Consider the following 9342-nt stretch of genomic DNA (forward strand, 5'->3'; position numbering starts at 1 on the left):
TGATCATCTCACATGAGTTTTTGTGTTTTTAGTACAACTGTTCAATTGAATGTCTGAGATTTTACCTTAAATTTAAGCCATAATGTTTAACATGGTTAATTTCACCCCAAAACAAGAATGAATTAATGACCCCATTTGAAATTTGCAATGGAAAATGATGGAGGATAACTAAATTAATAGGACACAGAAAAAGGGGTGCTAAGTTAGCATCAAATGTGGTTGTTTTCATCAAAACTGCTGCCCCAATCCCCATCCCTCCCCCCCCCCCCCCCCCCCCCCCCCCCCCCCCCCCGATATCTACCATAGGCAATTCTCATATTTAACTTTCTTGAATTGGATCGAGTATTGGTTATTTGAGGTCTGCATATTTTTTGGCATGACCCTTACGTGACCATAAAAATTTGGAAAATAATATTCCATTAAAATTTGTTATTATATTTTATAGAATGGTGTGATAGGGACATTTATTACCAACAAACAGTCAAAACCTCCCACTTTATTGTTCTGTTTTTCAACCTAAATACATTATGCGTCGAACTGCCATTCTTTATATTGGGTTAGATTTTCTAGAAGATGTGCATTTTATTAAACAGAAGCTTCCATTGCTTAATAATGTGACGAAGCCCACAAAAAATGAATAAATATTTGCACCAAAATATTTCATTGTATAGTATGCTTATTATTTTTAATTAAATTTTGTTTAAATGGTATGATAAGACGATGAATAATGTGAAGACAAATTAAGAAATAAGAGTGATAAAACTGTTTTTGAACTTGAATCATATTCAAGAATCTCATTGTGAGGCTCAGGGTCGAAGAGGGCGTGATGATCGCCTGTGTCATGAAGTTGCACGAACAATGAGCTATTCTTAGCAGGATTCTATGCGAAAGAAACATGAATCAACCGATCTCACATCGGAATGAGAGAGATTTCAAAACTGTTCAGATATGAGACTGTGCAGTTGAAAAAAATTTAAAAGATTTGATATGTATTACTAATATCAAGAAAGTGTATTTTCTTTTCAGGAGCTCATCATATTAGAACTCTAAAGTTAGTGTGCTTGAGTTGGGCAATTCTGTGATGTGTGGACCCCAGAGAAGCTTCCTAGAGTGTGCGAATTAGTACATAAGCACACTGGAAAAAACTCGTTTTGATACAATGAAAACAGTCGTCAAATTTGAAGTGTTACACTCATTGTTCGCACCTAATGATTACAATATTTTAAAATTTTGTTATATTGCGTATTTATTTTTGAGTAATTTATTAGTTTATGGTATAGCCCAGCTGCTCCTATAAAGCGCCGCGCGCCCGCCCATCATCTGAGACAGAAAGCACACAAACAATTTATCAGCAATGGCACCAACTGTCCCTCTTGTTCTTGATGACTTGTGCGTGAAAGATCTTGCCAAGTCTTCCGATCTCAAATCCATTCCTTCTCAATTCACTTTTGTAAATGATTCAAAAGGCTCGATCTCCGACTCGATCCCGATCATCGATTTTTCCATGCTCATTTCCGATAATCCTGGACAACGGTCCAAAGCGCTCTTGGATCTTGGCAAAGCCTGCGAAGAGTGGGGATTCTTTGTGGTAAGTTCTGGAAAATAAAATATATTTAGTAAGATATCAAATTATTTTTAGAAAACCAGTTTCTAAAAGACAGCGAAATTACGGTCTTTTGTTAGATTTCCATAAAATAAATTAAATGCTAAAAACTCACTAAAGTTTTCTCAAAAAACAAAAATTCGTTCAGCTGATAAATCATGGGATACCAGAAACTCTGATGAAGGCCATAATTGACGTAAGTACAGAGTTTTTCAACTTACCAGAGGAGGAGAAGCGGCGGTACGAGGCCAAGAGTGTGTCGGATCCCATAAAATCTGGCATTGGAACAGCCAATGGTGCCAACCACAAGATTCTCCTTTGGAGAGATTTCGTGAAATCCTATGTTCATCCCCACTTTCACTGTCCGGAGAAACCTGAAAATCTAAGGTCTTACCTTGTTATGATATTCTAAATAATATATTACTATTTGTCCGAATCTAACAAGTAACCAAATCGATATTTGACATAAAATTTTGTAAATATTATACCAATATAGATTTTATTCTTTTAAATGTGTGAATTAATTTCCAGGGACATTGTATCAGAGTATTCCGGAAAATGTCGATTGGTTTTGAGAAAACTCCTCCAGGGAATTTCTGAAAACCTGGAATTGGAGCCAGGATCCATGGATGAAGCTCTGAACCTGGATTCTTGCTTCCAGTTGTATGCTGCTAATTTTTACCCGCCATGCCCGCAACCCGATCTAGCAATTGGGATCCCACCACATACTGATCCCGGTCTTTTAACCTTTCTGATTCACAATGGAGTTGCTGGCCTTCAAATACAGCACAATGGAGAGTGGTTCCAAACCGATTCTCCGCAAAATTCTATTTTGGTCAACACCGCAGATCATCTTGAGGTAAATTAATATTCGAATCCATATATATAGATTGCAAATAACCGAGTAGTACAAGTGGTTAAAAGCATCGAATTCTATTTTTAATCGGTTTCGACTAATTTTGGAATTGATTTGATCAGATATTTAGTAATGGGAGATACAAAAGTGTGAAACATCGGGCTGTAGTGAACACCGATGCGACCCGTATTTCGATAGTCGTAGCAAACGGTCCGGCACCGGACGTAATTGTGAGCCCGTCGGCCGAATTGGTGCAACGTGACGGCCGGACCTTGTATGGTCCGATGACATGTATAGAATACGTGGAGACGATATTCAGCAAACGATTGATGGCGGAGGGAACTTGGAATGCCTGAAGATCCAAGACAACCAGGAATAGTGAACTTATCTTTTATATGTACAATTTTTGAATAATTGAATAATGTTATAGCGATATATGTTTGCATGTTTGTATTATTTTGCTTTGTTACATATGATATTTCTTTTATATATAATTACGGGATATTTTGTATTATTGGGTACCGTTTGGTTCATGGTATGTGATATATAGTACGGAGATAAAGTAATATTTTGTGATAATAAAATAAATAGAAAATGATAGTTAATTAATATAGTATTTGATTTGATTAATTTAATTGATTAAATTTGAGATAATAGGATATTACCATTTTGTCCTTGTTAAAAATATTAATAGAATATTAATAATATTATTTATTAAGGGTAATATTGTAATTTTATATTATTGATTTGATTGATGCGAGGTAAATGATTAATTATTTGCTTGATGTAAGATAAATGATTGGTAGATGGATAAATAATATAGTGTACGAAACATGGGATTAGATTGGATAAAAATGTGAATAAACAATACAGCGTACCAAACTGTACCTTGGTATATTCTTATAATTGCTCATGAAATTTTGATGATGTCCTAGATTTTTAGTTTTCAAATATTATAAATGAAAGTCTTGAGGACATGAAAATTTTACTCGAATTTGTGAGTATTAATTTTTTTTAAGAAAATAGGGTAGTTTGTATATATTGACAAAAACTTGTGTGAGACGGTCTCACGGATCGTATTTGTGATACAGATATCTTATTTGGGTTATCCATGAAAAATTATTATTTTTTATGCTAAAAGTATTACTTTTAATTGTGAATATGGATAGGGTTGACCCGTCTCGTAGATTAAGATCCGTGAGACAATATCACATGAGACTCACTCTAGTATATTTAAATTTTAGAATTTTTTTGGCAAAAATTTATTTTATTGAAAAGATTAAGGGTGATGTACCAGCTAACCAACACCCATATAATCAAGTAGCACAATGAGGTCTAACCGGTGAAATACAATAATGCATTTGACTTGTCTATATATTAGTTTTTATTAAGTTGGAGAGATCAAGAGAATATGAGGTGAGAATGGTAAAGCCTATCTTGCCTTATTTGAAATATTCACATATATTTTTAGTAAGTTTTTTGTGAGACGGTTTCATATATCTTTATATGTGATTATGCTTATATTTAAATAATAAGTCATATTTTTGGCATAAAAAGTAATAGTTTCTCATTTGTGACCCAATAGAAGACGTATCTCACAAAATTGACAACGAAATCGACTCACAAATTTTTTGTGTTTTTTTAAGCTTCCTCCTATTTTAAAGGAGTGTTATATTAATAATTATTTTTAAAGTTATTCAAAATAGTCCATTTATAACTTTATTTATTTTTCTGATATATATGTGTTTACTAATAATTTTTCCAATTTAGTTTAGATTTTAGAAAATAAAAGTTGTGTTATATAAATATATTATCTGTTTATTTCTACACACAATGTGTGCGCAAAATACTAATATTATGTTATGATTGTTGAAAATAGATATAGAGCTTTGATACGAAGGTTATAAAAATTGCAGACCACGTGTTCGATTTTCTTTGATTTCAAGTAATGTAATAATTAGAAAATATATTGTTAGAATCTAATAATTGTCTCGTATGAGAAAGCGATTGAAATATAACATTTGAGTTGTTGTACAGTTTAAAATATTATAAAAATTGCGCATCATCATCACCGACTATAAATTTTGGTGAAGTGAGAAGCGATAGATCTATAATAGCTTTAGAATGTTTACATACATAGTATTAATTACACAAAAATAATATAATTTTTTTTAAAAAAACTTCAGAACACTTCAATTTGAGTAATTATTGTCACGTCCCGAGACCGGGGCTAGTCGACGTTGTTCAACAATCACATAATCGCCAAACAACAAGCCTCGTAGTTCAGTATAAATCAAAATCATCCTATTTCATAATTAACTCAAAATAATCTTGTCTTACAGTGATAAATTCCAAAAATAAAATATGTGGAAGCGTTGTACAACTTGAATCGAAATTTAGGAAGAACATAAGCGAGAAATCTTCATATCTCGAAACTTTATCACCAACTCCAAAGCATTTCTTATTCATCCCCGTCTACTTGATCTTCATTCGTATCTGTGGAGAGATGTAAGGAGTGAGTGTTTTGGAAAACTGTAGTAGCCCGAATTCCAAATTGGGTAATTAACGGAGTAATGGTGATTAAGAAGGTTTAATGTGTAATTTTGACCGAGTCATGATCGGACGGACCGAAGATGGTTCGGAAGCACCGAAGAGTTCGTAAGGTCCGAAGTGGGTTCGGTGGATCCGACCATTAGGTGTCAAGAGTTGATCGACACGTGGGAGTTCGGACGTTCCGAAGTGTAGGTTCGGTGGATCCGATCATGAGGTGTCAAGAGCAGCTGGACACGTACATGTTCGGACGGTCCGAAGTGTATGATCGGAGGATCCGATCATGAGCTGTCAAGAGCCAATGGACACGTAGCGTTCGGACGTTCCGAAGTGGTGTTCGGAGGATCCGAACATGGCCTATAAATAGTGCTCGGATTTCCTCATTTTGGTTATTCATTTGTTGAGTTGTGGCTCTTCTTTGAGAGGTTTTGGAAGGTTTTTAGGGTTAGTGGTTGGTCGAGCGATAGCCAGGAGCTGCCAGGATTGGTAGTGTAGCGACGCCGGAGTTTCGAGGCAATCGACATCAAAGGGCTGTCGACGGACGAAGGTAAACCCTAAACCTTTGGTAGTACTAGGGAGTGCTGGTTTTGCTAGTCTAGCATGGTAGTATTGTTCATTGGGTGCTTTTGATGCGTAGGCTTGTGCTAGACCTGATTAGCGGTGTTGCGTAAGGCTAGGCTTGCTGTGATAGAGGTACGAAAGTACTATCCGAGATATCCTGGTTGAGTATACATTCTTATATGTGTTGCATGATTATGTGGTGCATTGATATATGTCATATGATGCATGCTATTATGTCACGTTTATTACTGCACGTTGCATTTCATGATTGAGCCGTATTCTCCTTCGAGATAGCCTTTACTGTTGAGCTGTATCTCTTTCGAGATAAGCTATATCTTGGGGCCGCTCAGCCCTGTCTTGTGGACGCATGGACACCGAGAGTACACAGTGGCCGACGGGTCGGGAGGGCTTCGGTGGTCCGGGACATTTTAGGTCCACGTCTGTCTTGTAGTGGATGCAGTGACCCAGAGGTGTACCGCGCGGCACTATCCACTTGGCGCCTCTAGACTGAGCATTGTTGAGATCCTTTTGTGATTCCTGTTTCTTGACTACCCCGGTATCATGATCATAGCATGTGCATTTCATATAGGTCTGTATACTCATACTTTTGTACTGGGCGTTCTTATCGCTCACGTCCTCGGTTTTGTTTATTCTTGGACACCCCATTCCCACGGGGCAGGCCTCAGGTTGGACAGCTCAGGAGGAGCAGGAGGAGGACGTTGAGTAGCTGGTTGGTTTAGTTTATCGGTATTGTTTTGATTCGATATGGTTGTATTGGATATTTTATTTTGAGTTATTCTAGACTTCGATTGGGTTGTATAACCATTATTTTTGTGGTATTTCCGCTGTTATCTCTGATTATAATTGATTAGGTTAATTGCATGCTTAGTTTTTGATTAGTAGGTGATTCTGGAACGGGTCACTACATTTATGGTATCAGAGCATGCATACGATTTTGGGATATAGATTTCTGTTTTGGGATTTCCGTTGACCATTTTACCATTTTCCCTATTCTATGTTGTAGCAATGGCTGACCACTTTGGTGATGAGAGTAGTCAGGGGAGTGTAGGTCGATGGGGTGACCAGGACGATCGTAGACGTCATCGTGAGCATCGTCATCGTCGGGATGGTCCTAGGCGTTTCGATATGCATCGTTTCATGCAGATGGGGCCTAAGCCTTTAGTTGGTGGTGAGACTCCCGATGATGCTGAGGATTTGGTTAGAGCGCATGGAGAGTTGTTTCGTTTTGTTCATCCTCTAAGCTTGATTTCGAGGACGAAATCATTTTAAGGGGGGGAGAATGTAGTAGCCCGAATTCCAAATTGGGTAATTAACGGAGTAATGGTGATTAAGAAGGTTTAATGTGTAATTTTGACCGAGTCATGATCGGACGGACCGAAGATGGTTCGGAAGCACCGAAGAGTTCGTAAGGTCCGAAGTGGGTTCGGTGGATCCGACCATTAGGTGTCAAGAGTTGATCGACACGTGGGAGTTCGGACGTTCCGAAGTGTAGGTTCGGTGGATCCGATCATGAGGTGTCAAGAGCAGCTGGACACGTACATGTTCGGACGGTCCGAAGTGTATGATCGGAGGATCCGATCATGAGCTGTCAAGAGCCAATGGACACGTAGCGTTCGGACGTTCCGAAGTGGTGTTCGGAGGATCCGAACATGGCCTATAAATAGTGCTCGGATTTCCTCATTTTGGTTATTCATTTGTTGAGTTGTGGCTCTTCTTTGAGAGGTTTTGGAAGGTTTTTAGGGTTAGTGGTTGGTCGAGCGATAGCCAGGAGCTGCCAGGATTGGTAGTGTAGCGACGCCGGAGTTTCGAGGCAATCGACATCAAAGGGCTGTCGACGGACGAAGGTAAACCCTAAACCTTTGGTAGTACTAGGGAGTGCTGGTTTTGCTAGTCTAGCATGGTAGTATTGTTCATTGGGTGCTTTTGATGCGTAGGCTTGTGCTAGACCTGATTAGCGGTGTTGCGTAAGGCTAGGCTTGCTGTGATAGAGGTACGAAAGTACTATCCGAGATATCCTGGTTGAGTATACATTCTTATATGTGTTGCATGATTATGTGGTGCATTGATATATGTCATATGATGCATGCTATTATGTCACGTTTATTACTGCACGTTGCATTTCATGATTGAGCCGTATTCTCCTTCGAGATAGCCTTTACTGTTGAGCTGTATCTCTTTCGAGATAAGCTATATCTTGGGGCCGCTCAGCCCTGTCTTGTGGACGCATGGACACCGAGAGTACACAGTGGCCGACGGGTCGGGAGGGCTTCGGTGGTCCGGGACATTTTAGGTCCACGTCTGTCTTGTAGTGGATGCAGTGACCCAGAGGTGTACCGCGCGGCACTATCCACTTGGCGCCTCTAGACTGAGCATTGTTGAGATCCTTTTGTGATTCCTGTTTCTTGACTACCCCGGTATCATGATCATAGCATGTGCATTTCATATAGGTCTGTATACTCATACTTTTGTACTGGGCGTTCTTATCGCTCACGTCCTCGGTTTTGTTTATTCTTGGACACCCCATTCCCACGGGGCAGGCCTCAGGTTGGACAGCTCAGGAGGAGCAGGAGGAGGACGTTGAGTAGCTGGTTGGTTTAGTTTATCGGTATTGTTTTGATTCGATATGGTTGTATTGGATATTTTATTTTGAGTTATTCTAGACTTCGATTGGGTTGTATAACCATTATTTTTGTGGTATTTCCGCTGTTATCTCTGATTATAATTGATTAGGTTAATTGCATGCTTAGTTTTTGATTAGTAGGTGATTCTGGAACGGGTCACTACATTTATGGTATCAGAGCATGCATACGATTTTGGGATATAGATTTCTGTTTTGGGATTTCCGTTGACCATTTTACCATTTTCCCTATTCTATGTTGTAGCAATGGCTGACCACTTTGGTGATGAGAGTAGTCAGGGGAGTGTAGGTCGATGGGGTGACCAGGACGATCGTAGACGTCATCGTGAGCATCGTCATCGTCGGGATGGTCCTAGGCGTTTCGATATGCATCGTTTCATGCAGATGGGGCCTAAGCCTTTAGTTGGTGGTGAGACTCCCGATGATGCTGAGGATTTGGTTAGAGCGCATGGAGAGTTGTTTCGTTTTGTTCATCCTCTAAGCTTGATTTCGAGGACGAAATCATTTTAAGGGGGGGAGAATGTAGTAGCCCGAATTCCAAATTGGGTAATTAACGGAGTAATGGTGATTAAGAAGGTTTAATGTGTAATTTTGACCGAGTCATGATCGGACGGACCGAAGATGGTTCGGAAGCACCGAAGAGTTCGTAAGGTCCGAAGTGGGTTCGGTGGATCCGACCATTAGGTGTCAAGAGTTGATCGACACGTGGGAGTTCGGACGTTCCGAAGTGTAGGTTCGGTGGATCCGATCATGAGGTGTCAAGAGCAGCTGGACACGTACATGTTCGGACGGTCCGAAGTGTATGATCGGAGGATCCGATCATGAGCTGTCAAGAGCCAATGGACACGTAGCGTTCGGACGTTCCGAAGTGGTGTTCGGAGGATCCGAACATGGCCTATAAATAGTGCTCGGATTTCCTCATTTTGGTTATTCATTTGTTGAGTTGTGGCTCTTCTTTGAGAGGTTTTGGAAGGTTTTTAGGGTTAGTGGTTGGTCGAGCGATAGCCAGGAGCTGCCAGGATTGGTAGTGTAGCGACGCCGGAGTTTCGAGGCAATCGACATCAAAGGGCTGTCGACGGACGAAGGTAAACCCTAAACCTTTGGTAGTACTAG

The 9342-nt window shown here is 39.5% G+C and overlaps 1 pseudogene; it reads left to right on the top strand.

The window, feature by feature from the left end:
- Window positions 1-1297: 1297 nt before the first annotated feature.
- LOC140811771 (2-oxoglutarate-dependent dioxygenase 19-like) lies at window positions 1298-2853 on the top strand (annotated as a pseudogene).
- The last annotated feature ends 6489 nt before the right edge of the window (window positions 2854-9342 follow it).

Source organism: Primulina eburnea, chromosome 14 (assembly GCF_022965805.1).
Source record: "Primulina eburnea isolate SZY01 chromosome 14, ASM2296580v1, whole genome shotgun sequence".
NCBI lineage: Eukaryota > Viridiplantae > Streptophyta > Magnoliopsida > Lamiales > Gesneriaceae > Primulina > Primulina eburnea.